Here is a 19232-nt window from a genome sequence, read left to right on the forward strand (position 1 = left end):
TAGGAGCTAGATGGGAGGATGGTGTTAGCTGGGCAGAGTCCAGGCTGGATGGAACAGGCGCAGACCCCGTGGGTGCATATCCTAGCCTGACCGCTGACTAGCCATGCACCGCCCTCTACCTCACCATCTGTAAAGTGGGGGTGATAATAGTACCTGCCTTATAGGACCTTGGGGCAAACAGACACTTAGTATACTTAGTAACAATCCCGCACACAGCACGCAGTCCCTAAGGATGGCTGTGATTTTATTGTTACTGTCTACCCCTCACCTCTTCCTGTGTCAGATTATCCTGCGTTCGCTTGCAGATCTTCGCATTTCCTTTACATATCACAAAGAATCTTCGCTTGTGCTGCCTCCCTGGCTGCTGGGTCACACCGCTCTCTTTATAGCCCCTCGTGGCCGGAAGCCTGAGAAAACTTTGCGTGGTGCTTGCCCCATAGACAGTACTGGAGGGCTTTGTGAGAGGCTGCCCTGGGCTCCTTGCAGGAACGGCTCACAGAGGGCGTGCTATGCAAGTGCTGCTGAGAGCCGTCTTGGATGGAGCCTCAGTCAGAGCCAGCAAATGCAGCAGCCACCTCTTTGATACTCACAGGGTCAGGAGTGTTCTTGGCATTGCCTCAGTTGCTTCTCACTGCGCCTGGGAGCTTGGGGTGAAGGGGAGAGGGGTGAATGGAGAAGCCTGACCTTTTGCTTTCTTTCCTTACCAACAAGAGCATTTACTCCCGCTGGAGTTGGGGTATCTGTGGGAGAGCCGAACTCTGTTTTGTAGTGAGGATTTTTTTTTCCTTCTTCTTTTTTTTTTTTTTTTCTTTTCCCATCAACACTTGTCAGGGATTCAAGGCAAAAAGCCTGGCAAAGGCCCGGGCTTCTGCACCAGCTCAGGCAAAAGATGGGTCTAAACAGGGAACAGAGCAAGGCATTGTTCCAACACTGCAGAGTGGGAAAAGTAGGTCAGGGAAGAAAATGCAGGTTTGACAGAACTGGGAATTGAACTTGTCACCTCAGAGCCTATTGGTGTAGAAAGTGAACAGCCAGCAAGGGACCGGAGAGTAACTGAAGCCCACTGCCCCGCTGGGGGCAGGCACACCGTGTGAGAAGTCGCTTGCACAGGGGTCACTGGCTTCTTCCAAGGCGAATCGCCGCCATCCCCTTCCCCTGACATATTCACCCCCTACCCTGGGAAACTAAACCAAGTGATGATTCTAGACGGCAAGAGCAGCTGAGACTCTCTCTGGAGAGAATGCCAGGCGGCAGCTTCCCAGCCACCAGCTGCATTTGCAGGACTGGGAACTGAGACAACTCCCCCTCTCAGAGAGGAGGCTCTAATCACAACCAACATCACCTTCTAGGAAACTTCTTGGGTGAATGGCTACCAGCAGAGAAGAGCTTTTTGCTCACCACCCTCCTGGTTAGTACTGTAGCCGGGGATTCCAGCTGTAGCCCGGGAAGTGAAAAATCACCTCTTCAACAGGACTTGCCCAGACCTTGGTAATTCTCCTACTTTCTCCTGCAGTCAAGGCACTGATTTCTTTGGGACGGAGGGTGCTTTCTCCCTGACTCTTAGGACCTTTTATTTTGGACATATTCCAAATTTCTTGATCTGGTTTTGCCTAATACACACCTCCTCTTCCTTGCAGTTCTCAAAAATCTTTCAGTAGCAATAAGAGCGACTTCGGTCATTTCAGACCACACCATTGGCACCAAGAAGTGCAAGTTCGTTGTACACTCCTTCATTGAATACTTTCAATGTGTACTTGGGTCTGAATGAAACTTGTAGCTAAAGACCACAAATCTCCATGCCTACCAGTCATAGAGAAATTACTTGGACTTTCTTCTGTAATTAATGACGTTTTCCCCCTCTCTGTGAAATGGGAATAGCATTGAGAATAACACCACTTATTTATAATGGAACCAGTACTGGACTGGATCCAAAGACTCAAATTCCAGTTCTGCAAGCTATTTGTCTTGTGATTGTAGGCCATTTACCAAAATTCATCACCTTTAGATTCCTCAGCTGTGAAATGGGGCTAGTTATCATTCAGAACAGAGTTGTAAAGTTTCAACCAAACATAAATGAGGTTCATGTGTGAAAGCACCTTTCCCAGGTCTGGGCCTGGAGGAAGACTGATCCAGAGTTTGCTTCCTTCCTTCCTCATTTCTGTTAATACTGAAAGAATTTCTGAAGGAAGTGTTTGGAGTTAGATATACTTAAGGCTGGCTAAACAACAACAACAAAAAATGGAACAGAGAATAGGATATGTCTTGACATCTAGTCCTGCACTGTCCAATACAGTAGCCACTAGCCACAAGTGGCTATTTAATTAAAATTTAAAAATGCAGTTCCTCATGGTGTTAATATTCTGTTGCTTGACCTGGTTACTATTTGTATGGGTGTGTTTACTTTGAAAACTCATGGAGCTGTACACTTAGGATCTGCACACTTTTCTGTATGCATGTTATACCTTAATTTTTTAAAAGCTTATTAAAAAAATGAAATACTATCCACTCAAAAAAAAAAGAAAATTGGGATTATATTTGAAAAAAATACCATATTCACACACTTAAAAAAAAAAATGCAGTTCCTCAGTCACAATTCAAGTATTCAGTGGCCCCGTGTGGCTGGTGGCTGTCATACTGCACAACATAGATAAAGAACATTTCCATCATGGCAGAAAGTTCTACTGGACAATGTTGAAAGAATTCTTATGGAATTTACCATAATGACAAGAACAAGTTTCTTAAGGTAAAACCCAGATCTCCTTTTACCTTGGAGTATGCCATCTTCTCTCAATAGCATTACATTTAAGACACACAGTATTTTTTTTTTTTTACATCTTTATTGGAGTATAATTGCTTTACAATGGTGTGTTAGTTTCTGCTTTATAACAAAGTGAATCAGTTATACATATACATATGTTCCCATATCTCTTCCCTCTTGCGTCTCCCTCCCTCCCACCCTCCCTATCCCACCCCTCCAGGCGGTCACAAAGCACCGAGCTGATCTCCCTGTGCTACGCGGCTGCTTCCCACTAGCTATCTACCTTACGTTTGGTAGTGTATATATGTCCTTGCCTCTCTCTCACTTTGTCACAGCTTACCCTTCCCGCTCCCCATATCCTCAATAAGACACACAGTATTATTTCAAACCATAACCAAGAAAGCACACTCTATGCACAGGCGTGCTCACATCTTCCTCTTAGCCCTGCACATGTGAACATGTGTCTCTTAACCAGCTTCCACTCTTCCTGCCAAGCTTATCAGGGAAAAAGGCCTGCAAGTACAATTTAGGTGAAAATTGAGCTTTCATAGACCTTGCTGCCCTGTATGGCTTTGTGGCTGGAAAACGATGGGAAGATGATGCCACACTCTGTAATGGACTGGGGGATGGGAGAGGTGACATTAAAGCAGGTAGGAGTGCCTGCTTCTGCCTGCTTTCCAGAGCTGAGTGAGAAAAGAGGATTTTAATTGTTTTGGGTGGAGTGAAGGAGGTCGTTGCTCCTGTTGTTGGTAATGTGAGTGAGGAAGTTGCGGGAAAAAGCAATCTTTGAAGAAAAATGAGTGTTGTGAAATTAGAAAGAGGGACATTTTCTAAACCCCAAGTTGCTTTAGCCTCTGGTTATCAGTATTAGTGGAAGGACATTTGGTGGTCATTTTCCACGGGTGTGGCGGACGCCCCAAGGGCCCCGTCTCTCTCTGCAAGCTTCCACATGACACCCCTTCTCGCAGGGTGAGAAGCGTATCCAACTGCTCTCACTTCCTGTGATCCAAATAGAGCAGAAGAAGTTTCCGAGAGGGATTAAATTGCACACCTGAATGACTCCAGCCAGCTCCAGCCTGGAAGGAGGCAAAAGCAGGGGATGGGGGTGGGGAAGCATGAAATAAGGTTAATTCAGCATGTGAGGAAAGTTTGAATTATTCATTTTCTGACCCTGTACCAGGTACTTTTTACTGCAGTCTGTTACAGTCTCTTCTGGGGCATTACAGTCACATGCATTTTTCAGCCATCTTTTTAAAACATGCTTGTCCTCTAGTTTTAAGCAAAGGGATTGCTGACATAGACTCTTGTGTCAACAGCAGTCTGCAAGATGCCTTTTAGAAGCACCAAAATGTGTCCCAGCTGAGAGGAGGGAGGGGGCAGCCACTTAGCACTTCATTCCCACTGGGGCTAAGTGACTTGTGAGGGAAGAGAAAAGAGATTAAAAGCAAGAAGTGAGAAAAGCATCTGAAGGTTTGGAGGAGAGTGGGAAGGAGGCAGAAATTTCAGAGAAGATGCATGATTTGGTTTCCTTAAGTCATTGGAGCTCTTTCTTTTGTCTTTAAGTGACATTTCCAAATGGAAGCTCATCTGAACAAGGAAAAATGTAGACAAAGCTGTATTGACTTAAGGAAGCAGGGAACATCATAGAAAGAGGCTAGTGCCTGTTCAGAGAAATCAGCACTGTGGACCTTGGCTAGGGAGTTCTTACCTGTTAGGAGCTATTTCTTACATCTCGCTGCTCTGTGACGTGAGTGTCACAAAACATGCCAAGCGGTTTCTGGATCTCTGAGGCTGTTCTTGGCTGGCATTTTATTTAGCTTGTGACATTTTTGACTGTTCAGATTTTGGTGGGCATGGAAACTGCCCAAACCTGTGATTGTCACTGAATTTAAAATCGTATTCAGATGCCCTTTTGTTCTAATTGCCACTTCACGGCCACCGTTCCTGACCAGGCTGAAATAGCTGAGTGTGTGTATTCCAAAGCTGCAGCTCTGCATCTGGGAGCATGGCAGCCTTATGAACGGTTTAGGCTCCCATGCAAGGCTAGAGGTAACCGTTCCAGGAGCAGGGACTGAGGAGTGTCCATGTGCAAACTGTGCTTAGGAGCTCTAGAATGTAACCTTTTATTTCTGGTTGAGTCTAACTCAGAAGCCATTTCAAGTAGAGGTGACAGCTCAACTCCCTGCAGGGCCCAGGTAGATGTAAATGAATCAAGTAAATGAGTGAAGTGGATTGAGAGTAAGGTCATAGCGGGTGTTGAGGACTGTGGTGAACTGGAGAGCGCATGGCTGGCATAAGAGGAAAGCTGGTACTGAGCTTCAGCAAACTATAGTGTCAAACAGGAACACTGGCACATCCATTCTAGACTTGCTGGGTTTTTTTGTGAAATCTCTTGACTTTTTAATATTGGCCTAAAATGAATGGTCTGGCCAAGCAAAAAGCATCCATGCAACAGATTCAACCACTGGCATGCCAGTTTGCAAACCATGATTTAGAACCATCTGTGACAAGGCTGGTTCTACCAATTTGTCACTACAGTTGTCTCTACCAATTTGCAAAAGTAATTAGTTTCATAGCTCCCATGATCCTGAAATCCCCCCTAAATGGCTCTAGTATCAAACAAGGCCAAGGGAGAAAACCCCACACTCCTTTCATGCGTAGCCATTTTGCTAAGTGGCTCTTACCAGCCCTCGGCTGTAAAGCTCCTCACCCTGGTCCAAGCACGGCCTGGTCCTTCTTGGGGGTTGGAAATTGTGCTCACTCCTCTTCCAGCTAATTGCTTTAATGCATCCTGAATGTATCTAGGCTGCCGCCCCTAACCACTGGGTCATCATTTATTCACAGGCCTGAAGTCCCTTAAGCAGCCTCCTGCTGGCCCTCACGCTGCAGGGGATTAATGTAGTCTGGTTGGTGAGTCAAAAAGAAAGATGACATCATTTTCAGGTCAAGAATGAGATTGTGTGTTTGTGTGTGTAAAGGTTATAGAGTGCAAAGAGAGGAAAACCGGGGCTGCTGCTTGTATGAGGAGGCTCAGTGTTCCCCCTCCCCCCATCTTTTGCTTTCAATCCAATCTGGCTTCTCCCAAGTGAGTTATTAATATGGGACACAGCTTGGCTTCTTCCCTTCTGTCTCCTCATATAAATCCAACTAATTAATTTACTTTAACAAGAGGAATCTTTTTCTATCTCTTTCAATCTTTGTCCTTTCAGTTTAGATTCTCTTAATTCAAACCCAAGACACACAATTACTTGAATAATCGCATGCAGAACCTTATCAGGGAGACTCAGGGTATCTCTTATTTTGCATCATGAAATCCACTGTCATAAACTGGGGAGGAAAAGGAGTTTTAAGTAAAGCGGCCATCAAATGAGAAGACAGTTTGGAAAGTCTGGTGCAATTAATGAAAAGAAGGAATCCTGCCTGTGCTGGAAATTTGGCAAGCTGAAGAGCTTCACAGATGTTTTTCCTAAAGCTCCACCACATTGAGCCGATGTCACAGAGCAGTGGTGTAGGAAGGCCTACTCTTGAACGGTTACTTAGTTAAGTCTTGTGTCTCCTTTCAGTATACAAATGGAAAACCCCACCGAAAGATGCTGTTTGTTGCCAGTTTAGAAAATTGCCCCTCCCTCAAAAAAAAAAAAAGGAGCTGAAGCAATCGGGGCGTGTTGGTGTCGGTGTGGCCTGTTTTCTATTAACAGTGTCAGCATGCCACAAGCTGAATAAGGTTGATTTTGCAGGGGAAATTCAGGTCAGATGACAAAGGTGAGGCATGGGCAAACCAAGAGTAAATTGGAGGCCGCCTTCTGTTCTTATCAGCTGCAGGAAGGTGTAGGGCTGGTTTCCCACGTGAATGAGGACTGGTAGGACTTCCCAGATCATTCCTTAGAGCTCCTTTAATTCTTTCCTTAGTGCTGCAAGGGATTTTCTTTCTTTGTGGGAAGTGTCAACGCTTGTCTTTCAAAAGCCAAAAAAAAAAAAAAAAAGGAAAAAAGAGGGTTTGCAAAAACAAGTGCCATGCTGCCCATTTGCACCCTTGTGTAGAAAGAGGAATCAGGAACTGCTCATGAATGTACCAGCTGTGTGTGGAAAATCAGCCAAGCTCAGTCTTTGGGCTTTCATTTCTCTGCTGAGATCCTTATTCTAGACTGTGTGAGAAACGAGCACGGCTTCAACCACCACATGAATAAAGAGCAATGGTGACAAAGGTGAACTATTAAAGAAGAGCCCTGTCTTGAGGCAAAGCAGCTATAATCCCATTATTACTTTCAGACTTGGTCTGATAACATCTTAAAATACAGGCAAAACACCTCCCTCCTTCTCAGGACCAGAGAGCTTTTAAACTCTGCTTTCCAGGATTTGAGGACTGGAAAGTTTGGTTACTTTTTTTAGCTCTCTCTCTCTCTCTCTTCCCCTCCCTCTCCCCTCCCTTATTTTTCTCCAGATTAATTGATGAATAATTGATAAATAAAATTATAATATATTTAAAGTACACAACATCATGATGATTTGTGTACATTGTGAAAGGATTCTCACCATCAAGTTAATTAACATATCCATTATCTCACATGTTTACCTTTTTTTTTTCTTTTTGGTGAGAATCTTTAAATTCCACTCTCTTAGCAAATTTCAAATATACAATACAATATTATCAACTACAGTCACCATGTTATACTTAAAATCTTCAGACCTTATTCATCTTGTAACCGAAAGTTTATACACTTTTATCAGCCTCTCCCTAATCCTCCCTGGCAACCAACATTCTACTCTTTCTGTTTCTGTGAGTTCAACTTTGCTTTTTAGATTCCACATATAAGTGATATGCAGTATTTGTTTTTCTCCATCTGGCTTATTTCACTTAGCATAATGCCCTCCAGTTTAACCCATGTTGTCACAAATGAGAGGATTTCCTTTTTTAAGGCTGAATAATATTCCATTGTGTGTGTGTGATATACGTATGTGTATATCTCACATTTTCTTTATCCATTCATACACTGACTGACACTTGTGTTGTTTCCACACCGTGGCTATTGTGAATAATGCTGCAATTAACATGGGAATACAGATATCTCTTTGAGATAGTGATTTTGTTTTGTTTGGATATATACCCAGAAGTGGCATTGGTGGCTCTTGCAGTAGTTCTATTTTTTTTGGCCGCACCGTGGGGCATGCAGAACTTCACTAACCAGGGATCAAACCGGTGACCCCTGCAGTGGTAGCGCAGAGTCTTAACCACTGGACCACCGTGGGAGTCCTAGTAGTTCTACTTTTAGCTTCTCGAGGAGCCTCCGTACTGTTTTCCATAGTGCTTCTAAAAATTTATGTTCCCACCAACAGTATGCAAGAGTCCCCTTTTCTCCATAACCTCACCAGCATTTTTTATCTGTTGTCTTTTTTTTTTTTTTTTTTTTGTGGTACGCGGGCCTCTCACTGTTGTGGCCTCTCCCGTTGCGGAGCCCAGGCTCCAGACGCGCAGGCTCAGCGGCCATGGCTTACGGGCCCAGCCGCTCCGCGGCATGTGGGATCTTCCCGGACCGGGGCACGAACCCGTGTCCCCTGCATCGGCAGACGGACTCCCAACCACTGCGCCACCAGGGAAGCCCCCTGTGGTCTTTTTGATGATGTACTTTCTGACAGGGGTGAGGTGATATCTCATTGTGGTTTTGATTTGCATTCCCCTGATGATTAGTGATGTTGAACGTCTTTCCATGTGCCTGTTGGCCATTTATACATCTTCTTTGGAGAAATTTCTATTTAGGTCCTTTGCTTATTTTTTAATTGGGTTGTTTGTGGGGTTTTTGCTATTGTGTTGCATGAGTTCCTCATATATTTTGGATACTCACATTTTATCTATTCGATATGTGGTTTGCAAATATCCTCCCATTCCATAGGTTGCTTTTCCATTTTGCTGATGGTTTCCTTTGCTGTGCGGAAGCTTTTTAGTTGATGTAGTCCCACTTGTTTTGTTTGCTTTTGTTGCCTTTGCATTTGGCTTCAAACCCAAAAAGATCATTGCCAAGACCAATATCAAGGAGCTTGTCACTCGTTTTCTTCTAGGAGTTTTATGGTTTCAGGTCTTAAATTCAAATCTTTAATCCATTTTGAGTTGATTTTCACAGATGGCGTAAGATAGGGGTCCAGTTTTATTCCTTCATCCTTTTAAATGCTACAAGCAATCTAGCTACTGTTTGACTGAAATGGATCAAAATCCCACCACGTATGAACTTAGGGCTAACTGCAGTCTTGAGTAAGTCCACATTCATGTGCATATGTGAAGTGAAAAATATGGTTCACCCTTTGTGCAGCTCTTCTGCACATTCACTTCTATCATAATAGTAGCTACTGTTTACTGAGTTTACTGAGTACTTAGTATGCACAAAGCACCACACTAAGAGCTTTGCATATATTCCCTTATTCGGTGCAATTGCTAAAACTGGGGAGAATTGGAACATCTCCTTTCTGCATTCCAGTAACTCTTTATTAATGGATTCCTTCATAGATAGGATTATGCCACTACACTAGCCGAAGCCCACGTGATGACTGTTGCCAAAGATAAAGCTGTTTCGGTACATAAATATTATTCTTACTCTAAAGGAAAGAGGGAGAATGAGTTTTTCAAAGTGGCGAGTCCATGCTCATTTGGGGAAGTTTACTCATAAGGGACTTAGATGCCTCACAGTGAATTAAATTATTTGCTCCCAAAGCTTGCTCTTAGGCAAGCTACTAAATCTCTTGTGCTCTAATTTTCTCATCTGTAAAATGGGATTTAATGGATCTATGTAAGGAGTTTAAAACAGTGCATGCTATTGTAAATGTTCAGTGAATGTTCACAGTTATCATCATTGTCGTTACTAAATTACCACAAAAACACTCCGAAGAAGGTATTTTCATCCCCGTTTTAGGATGGGGATACTGAGGCAAAAGGATTTACCAGCTCGTCCAAGTTGATACAACCAGTCAGTAACGGAGACTGGCTCTAACCCTAGCTCACTCTTACTCCAGAGCTTACAACTAGAATTCGATGTTGCTGCACATTATAGGAAGTAATATCTGGTCATGGCTGTTTAGAACACAATTTCTTTCTCCTATAGGAAACCTGAGTCCTAAAGCAAACATAAAATATCTTGATGACTGGACACGTGTCACACAAGAAGCATTTTCTATCCCTCTGGTAGAGAGAGAGTGCTTAATTACCATGTGCCACTGCTGTTAACCTCTGCAAATAAGTCTAATTATCACAGATTAATGAACATAGCTTAGGCACATCTAAAGGGGCTTTGCTGAGGGGTTTTCATTTCTGCATTTCATTATCTCCATCAATGCTGTTGTTCCCCATGCATAAGGTTATGGGACTTTTATTATTTTTTTAACTGCGCTCTGTGAAATATCAACAACAGTGCCTGTGAAATAGTTCAGGGCAAGGATCACTTTCCAGGGAATCTTTAGGAAGCCTGTAAGTTGGGTGGATGCTGCTTCAGTGTTTACTGATGAATCATGCCGCATTGGTTCATAGGGAATAAAGCTTAGACAGTTGCCAAGGAAACAGGCTGAGATTTTGGAAATATCTGAAACCACGGTGAAATTTCCAGGAAAAATCAATGTCTTAGTCAAGAGTCAGGCTAAGCCTTCTCTGCATCAGAGTGAGTAGCAACAATGCAAATACAGCTTGGAAGATTCATTCCTGTCTGCACCATGACTTAAAACCACACACACTGTGTTGTGACTCTCGGAGAAGGTTTTCTATGAATAGATGAAACCAGGTTTCCTATACTCATACTGGATAATGGCCATCGTGCTGGTCCTCAGAGCAGGGCTGTGCAGGCAGCCACCTTTGAGTATGCCTGTGAGCTCAGAGAGGAAGTCCCTGGTGAGGACCTTGGAAATCCCAATGTCATATTGTGGCAAGAGAGCAAGCCGGCAGCTAGCAAAGGGCTTCAGCCACTCAGAGGCTGGGACCTAAGGAAGATCTTGGGCACAATCCACCAGACACGGTTCATTAATAAATGATTAGATTTGCAAATCTTGTCAGTAGAGATTGCTATCCCAGAATTAATGAAATAAATAATGAAACATTTCCAGTGTTTCTGGCTGGCTTTCAGAGCAGAGTAGATCTCTGCCTTTGTTGCAATTTATGGCTGTCTCTTTGATCAACTCCTGGGGAGTTCAAGGAATGATTTTCCTGCTTCCAACATCTGCCTTCGGCTTTTAGGTTTGCTTTTTTTTTTTTTTTTCTTAACTCGACTTTTCATATCATTTTGTGCTTCAAACACAAAGATTCCCCAGGATAATTTCAGATAAAGAAACCCTACAGGGTGAATAATCTGCAGTGAAGAAAATCTGAATCGTATTTGGAGAAACAACCCATTTGACACTGGGTTAGGAAAGGGGTAGGGGAGGGATTTTGCTTACAAATGAACACAAAAAAATGTTCGCACTTTTATTTGAACATCTCCATTCTGCACAGCCTAAAGCTGAGAGCATTTCCTAATCCAGAAGCAAGCCAAGAAGCAATTCCAGCCAGTGTGGATTACCCAGCAGAGAGACAAAGCATATGTGCAGGACATTAGCAGTGCAGGGGTAGCTCATATTTCTTTTGTTGAGAAAGAAAAGAAAAACAGACTTTTCAAATCTCAAAAAATGTATCAAGATAGTCATGGAGAAATCAGAATATTTTTGAGTTTCTTTACCCTTATTTTCTGACTCAGTATTATTTTAATTTGAGTTCCTATCAGATCTGGAAGGGCATGGAGCCCCATTCACTATATGGGATCTCCAAAGAGCTTCATGGGCCCCTTGGTAATATATAAGATTTCTTTCTTGACCCCTTCCAGTCATAAGGTGATGTGGCTGTTATCTGTGAGCCGGACACTTTGGGTAATCTTTCAGAGGAAAACATAATATTGACATTAGAAATGGATTTTCAGTTCTCTCCCTCTGCACCCCCATCCAGCATATGAACAGGAACACACAGACGCATACTCACTGTTTTGGAAATCACAGTGAGGTCAAAGGTCAGGGTCCCGATGGATTGTTTGCTCCTGGACTTATCTTCTTGGGAGCTGTCATTGTGCTCATTTTTAGTTTTTGCCATTGGGAAAGTTACAGTGGAACGAAGTTCAAATCCACCCAGTTTTTTAAAATCCAATTAAAAACATACCGTTGAGGGAATTCCGTGGCGGTCCAGTGGTTAGGACTCCGTGCTTCCACTGCAGGGGCCCTGGGTTTGATCCCTGGTCCAGGAACTAAGATCTCATGGCCAAAAACAAACAACCAACCAAACAAAAACATACCTTTGGGTATCTGTATCTCTTCTAGTTTCATTCTATGGCACAACGATTCTATAGGCAAGACACTTCGGACTTTCCTCTCTACATGATTTAGATTATTTCTTCTGTGATCAGATACTTTCTCACTAGAAAAAGATTTGAAAAATTAGTGAACTGTTAAATTGAGGAAACAAAATTAATGCTAAAATGACGAGGATCAGAACAAAACAAACAATAAAAACTCCCTTTTAGCCTCATTGAGGGGGGTAGAAGGGCTTATCTACAGGGATAAGCATTCTTGTCCTGTAATTTTATGATAGATCTTTTCACTTATCTCTCGTAAGTGGCTAGTTCTCTAATGGGAACATAAATGTATAGTTGGTTCTCCTCTCCAAGACGAGAATTAGATTTTATTGTCATCAAATTATTACTGTATTTCATTGATTCTAAGACACACATTTTTTCATATTCTGTCAATTCTGAAATCAGGAGGCATATCAACGTCACCGTCAGCAGGGCAGCCATTTCGACGACATGGCTGTCAATACTATACACGGGCATCGAAACTTTCACAACAGGTGCCAGCTACTGCAAAGGAAATCCTGGAGGCAGTAAGAAGCACTGCATCGCCGACAGTCTTAAGGGTACAGAGCATGATGTTGGGTGGAAAAATGTGGACACTGATGACAAAGGGTCAAAAATGAAACAGAAACCACAGCTGGCATGACTGTAGTATGATTAGCAAAGCAGATAAACTATACAAACCGTGATACGCACAGCAAACTCAAGTGTTTTAACATCAGCTTGTTCAGACCCATTCATTCCAAGATAAGACCACTGACTTCTGGCAACTCATCTCGTTACAAATTCTGACCTATCCCTGCCCAGCCCTCGCTTACGGTCTTCTGCTCCAAACCACCCTATGACTACTCGCAGACTTCCCTAAATCCTACAGCTACCCTGACTCCTCTTTAGAAAATGCTGCTGAGACTCAATGAAGGTGGTGCTTTCTCTTGTTCAGCAGTTTGACAAACCCAGTTTTGTGTGATCAGCAATTTTCCCGGGTGGTCCTGGTACAGAGCTTTGATAATTCAAAAAGAAATTCAGTAGAATCAGCTTCAGTGCTAAAAAACTTCAGGAATACAAAGGTATTTATTTAATGTACATTTCCCTTTTAATGTAGGCACAAGAGTGATGTGTGATCAAATACATATCTAATAATTTTAGAAGAACTTTTGCAAAAGGATAAAATAAAAAGCTAAGAAAGCATTGTGTTGCAATTTATTGGCATCAATCGTTTTTCATAGTGGCACATAAACTAATGGGGTGTCATACGATGATGGCATTTTGCACTTGATAAAACATGGTAACAATAGCTAGCTTACTTTTACTGGACATTAATCATGAGCCATGCACTGTGTGAGTGCTGTACCTGCCTTAACTCACTTAATTCTCATAGCATTGCTGTGATTACCCTGATTTTGTAGATGTACAAACTGAGGTGTGGAAAGAGTCCATGCTGCGTTGAAGTAGAGAACTAATAACTGGTGGAGGAGTTAGAGCTCAGGTCCAGGTAGCGTGCCTCTGCTAGGCTAGGATAGGAGGGGAGAGATGGCCCTTGCAGCACTATTTTCTTAAGACCACAGAAAGCATTAATTAGAATGACAGTATTTGCACAAGGCAGTTTTGGGATTTGGCCTTTTAAGGGTAATATATTAACCAGTTCCTTGGTGCTCCTGGAAGTAAAATTGTTTCCCTTGGGTATTTAAGAAAATGTACATTCTCAACCTAAAATATTTACCAGCTTATTTCTTCCAAAAAAAGAGAGTCTCTCAGTGTTCAAAGCCATATAGCAGGGTTAAAAAACAAGCAACCAACTAAAAACAAACGCAGCACTTGGGTCATCCACTTAAGTCACTGCTTGACAGCTGTTCTGGGAATGGCTGTTGCCATGGGTTACTGCAGGGCACTCAGTATCTCAGCCTTACCCATCACTTCCAGGCTAAGCCCCATCTCTGCAGAGAGATGGCTCTTCTTTCCTTTCCCTGTCACACCCCACCTTGGTGGTTCATATTAAAGATTTTTTTTTTCTTTGAAAGAAAAGTGAAATAATAGTATGCTGCAAATTCCCTAGATGTCACCTAGGGTATCTCTCTGTCTTTGATGCTTTTGTTGCCCTCTGTTTTTCCTTATAGATCACAGCATCAACACCGCTTTTTCTATAAACCTCAGCTCAGGGTTCCAACAGCTGCCTTCCACAGGTGGGGCCACAACTGGTCATTGTCCATCAATAAATGTATCAATCTAGAGCCAAGCAATTAATGTCTTCTTAATTGGATTCATCACATAGTTGGCTATGACAGTGTAGTTTCAGGACTTTTGTTGTCTCTGTTCTTGTTTTCCTTTCTTCCTCTTTTAAACTCTCCTCTCTTATCTTTTCCATGCATTCACATATTTCTTTTGACTAAGAGGAACCAATTTTCCTTCTACCACCTACTTCCCACACTTCCCACACTGAAGGGTTTAGAAATCCATTAAATGCCATGTCACCCTTACTTTTATGTTGTAGGAAAGGGCGGATTAAGGTAAAACATCTTACTTAGATAGCCCTGATTATTGGAAACATACATGCAAAATACCAGCATTGCATATAATCTTCTAGGCTAATTGTATTTAAATTTGATGATTACCAAAGCCTTCAAATCATGAAACATATTTGTCACCTATGATACAAAAAAGAAAATCTGTAGGAAGCACTTTGAGATTCTTTAAGAAATTAGCATGTTAACATTCCTTTGTTTCAGGTATTGGGTAATTTTAAGAATCACAGCTTCTACTGATGCTCTGGGTCAAATCAAGTCTTGTCAAATATGCTGTTGTTTTCTCTGACATTTTATAAAAAGGAATTTACGGCCCATTACGCTTCTTTTTCCTTTGCCTTTTCTTCCCATCACCTGCTCCACCACCATTACTTTCTAGAGCACATGCCCCTTTTCTATGGTTTGCTTATAGATTATTAAGAAAAAAAATGTAAACTCACAGGAGGACTAAGGTAGACACAGCTGGTGTCAACAAAAACAGAGAGAGATGAAAGAGTATTGTGCACGTCTGAATGGGGCTTTCCTGTGACTCATCCTTGACCTTTACCCTCCCAAATCATGCCCAAGGCAAGTAAACAGCTTTTCAAAGCAGGCTATCTTCTGGGACTCTTCATACATTTTCATTTTAATCTCTTTGCAAAGTGGTCAGAAATAAATGTCTCTATGAGGAGAAGTACTACTGACAAAAGTTGAATTTAAAATGACATAGAATCACTCCGAAACCTATGACACAGAGGGTCCTAAACTGCTTATGGCCGTATTCCAATAAAAAGGAAAGGCAACAGTCTTCAGAGAGTATTTTAAACATCTTCGCACCATTCAGATGGTTACATGGGTCTTTGAAAATATTGCATTGAGGCACTATGGGTGATTTAATTTTTTCTTTGTATTTTGTAGATTATCTCTAATGAGCATGCATTACTTCTGTAATCCACAAAAAGACTTTCAACCAGAATGGAATTACGGTACCAATTTTTAAAATATAAAAATACCACCCGGTGAATTATTTTTGTAAATGACTGAAATAAAGAAAGCGGCTTCTTACACATTGAACTATTTAATAATGTAGATAAATTGTCATATGCCTAAGAAATACTTTCTGGTGTAAAAGATGAGTTAAAGCTAGACTGAAATGTTTCTTCATTATAAGGTAAATGTTATATCCAAAACCAAATAATTCTCCCTTTGTATATTACTCAGCCAAAAGAAAAAAAGACTTTTTAAAACCTGTACCTGTGGTTTGCAGGATGTAAGTGATTTTTGTAATTAGATACACTCAGTCGTGTGAAAAGAAACATGAGACCCCCAAATCATTTAACCTATAGAATCTCAGTCACTATTTGATAAGAAATGAGGCTTTTGGAACAGTGCACACCAGAATGATGTGTGGGCAGAGATCTGCAATCATCCCGCTACTCTCCATGAATTATTTTCATCTGACAGTATCACTTACTTTATTTAAGGTCCCAGTCTGTTAAATCTTGCAAATATGGAGATGGTAGGTAACTAGTTCTCAGGGTCAATTCAAAGAGATGGGAAAACAGTCCTGTTCTTACGTTGTGTGAAAATGACTTCAAACAATCATTTTATCCAATAAAGTACTCATCAAAGGGAAAACCTACCCGAACAAAACAATAAAACTTACTTCAGTTAAAGCAGACTGTTGAGAAGTCTAACAGAGAAACGTGTTCCATGTGCTAGTCCCACTAAATCCTAAACATCCAGCTTTTTACAGACTTGCAAATCGAATTGCTTTATGGGTAAAGGAGCACTTAATACAGTGTGACCAGTTTAAAGTTAACATTTTGTATTCAGGATGATTAATGACACCATGTTGTATTTCAATTACTACAAGATAACATGTCTGTAATAAACGATGGCAATAATATTCACATTAAGTCAATAAAAAGCATTTTCCAAGTGTGATGTATAAGTGCCATTATTATAGTACACGTTGATCACCTCATACAGTGAATTATAAACAGTGTAACAGGAAATCTCTATACCAAAGGACGTATTTTCATTTCAGCGCACAGGGATTTTGGCAGATCACCCTCATTAATGTTAACAGTAGTCAAATGAAGATCTTCACACACGTTAGCAAGAGGACTGCTTCTCGTTCTCCTAGCCTCGCTACACTCTACTCTCTCCAAACTGCATTTTTGTAGGTTCAGGTGTAAGAAATCAACTTACTTCTCAGAACACTTAAGTCCGAAGGGAAAGAGATGTGGCAAGTGACTAGGTTTATATTCTGGAAAATCAATACTTGGAGAAAACAAGTCTCAAATAATAGGTATTTATTTTCCAAAAGGATCTGTCCACTTGAGGGAGAGAGTTTGGGTACCATGAAACTTGGAGAAGCTTCTGGATGATACATCCCTCGGGGATCATGGCTTTTTAAATTGTTCTGAATGTTGCCTGGTTACAGAGTAAGGTTGTCAAGAAGACCCAGGAGCTCAAGAAGGTAGGCAGAGGGGAGAAGGTAGGGAAGGTGGGTGGTTTCTGCCCCCTCCCCCTTGGTATGCTCTACTGTCCCTCCCACTGTGGTTTCAGTTGAGCTGATCATGATGCAAGTGTGACTAAAGGAGAGGCATCTTTAGAGTGGTGCTGGGAGTGGGCGCCAAGGCCACTGGCCTAACGGAGCATCTAATTTGAAGGTGCTCTCTACCTAAAGGAGAGGCTGCAGGATGGAGTGAGTATCAGATGAAGGAGCAAGGTGCCAACGTACAGGGACAGAGATGTTTTATCAGTGAAGCTGTCCCTGCATGCTCGGGTGGACGCATAATTGTCTGTTGCGCTTCCATAATAGTTGTGCACAAATATGATCTGCAGACTGTAGGGAGGACAACGTGATATCCTTTCCTTTTTGTACCATTTTAAAAATTAGATTTTTGAACAAACTTCTGTCTTGCAGACCTCATGCTATCAGATAATTCCTGGTGATATTGTGGAATCAAATGAGTTTTTAAATAACCTTAGATATATTCCCCACAAATTGTCTTTAGCAGAAAATGGAGTCACCGATGTCAATGATCAGCGTCAGAATAAGTGACCCTCTTTACTCCAATACAACCCAAAGTCATCAAGGAAGAATTCCAAAATAGCGAGAGACATTTGAAAGCAATTGTAATGCCAATAAAGTGGCAGTATGAGATGAATACAGACCCCAGAATATAGTTAAATAGATCTACATCAAATCAAAATTTTCTTAGAAGTCTGGGTTCACTGCACATGAATGGCTTTGACTGTGACTATGTACATAGTCAGAAAAGTGGGATTTCTATCTCTAAATCGGATACCTATCTATAGCTGTGCTTTCAAATTGTAAGCGAGTTTTCAGATGACTGTGAGTATGTTGTTAATCTCCTGGGGCCTCAGCTTCCTCCTTTTGCAGTGGAGATGATGCCCATCATCCAAGATTCAATCCAGCAAGTATGTGGAAGTCCTCATACCCTTCATCACTTCACAAGTGTTCTCTCAGTCCATGGTCTCGTTTGGAATTCTGAACCCCCTGGATTCTAAAAACCAAAAGTTGTTTTGTGTGTTTGTAAATTGGAGTCAAAACTCATTTGATGGCAAAGTCTGACCTGAACTGACATGAGGCTATTTACTGGCTCTGTTTAATCCCACTTAGTGTGATTTGCTGCAGAAATATGGATGCATTTACATTAATATAGTCAATGGATCTAAAGTCCAAAAATTCTGAATTCCAAACCACACCTAGGGCTGAGGGGTCCAGAGAGGCGACTGTGATGATGATGATGAAGATTATCATAGTCCAAACACTTTTACCTTCGTTAGCTTGCTTCTTTCTTCTGGTTATACTATTTGGTTCTTAAATTTTGGCAATCTTATCTCCCATTGACCTCCCTGTATGGCTCCTTTGCTGCCATGGTGACACAGTTTCTGAGAAGAACGTACCACCACTTTCTCCTTGTTCCTGGTTCTGCTCTGTCCATTCCTGTTTTTTTTTTTTCTTTTTTTTTGCGGTACTCGGGCCTCTCACTGCTGTGGCCTCTCCCGTCGCGGAGCACAGGCTCCGGACGCGCAGGCTCAGCGGCCATGGCTCACGGGCCCAGCCGCTCCGCGGCATGTGGATCCTCCCGGACCGGGGCATGAACCCGTGTCCCCTGCATCGGCAGGTGGACTCTCAGCCACTGCGCCACCAGGGGAGCCCCATTCCTGGTTTTGATTTGGCTCACTTTCTGGTGCTCTGGGTCCAACTGTCAGTGACTTCTGGGAATGCAGAACTTGGCTTTATAACTTGTCAAATGGATCGGGACAAAGCTCTGTTGTTGAACTTGGCTGGGAAAAACAGATGGCTTGCTTAGTAAGGATGGAAGAAGGATATGGAGGGTGAAGACAATTCATCTTCTTATGAAATAGAATTCATTCACACTGGTACCTTATTTAGTTCTTATTCATTATGATTCATTGTATGCAAAAAGGCTCCATTCAAACAACACGATTTGTGGTATGAATTCCATTATCAGAAACAGGAATACTGTGGATGTCACCTAGGATGGGGTTCCCCTATTTGCTCCCTCAACATGTGATGTGGGCTATGGCTCCTTGGTCTCTGCCCCATAAGATAAGGATTCTATCTCTGTC

The sequence above is a fragment of the Delphinapterus leucas genome, chromosome 8 (assembly GCF_059928025.1).
Source record: "Delphinapterus leucas isolate spDelLeu-1000000601 "Yukka" chromosome 8, BTC_Dleu_Yukka2, whole genome shotgun sequence".
NCBI classification, from domain to species: Eukaryota; Metazoa; Chordata; class Mammalia; order Artiodactyla; family Monodontidae; genus Delphinapterus; species Delphinapterus leucas.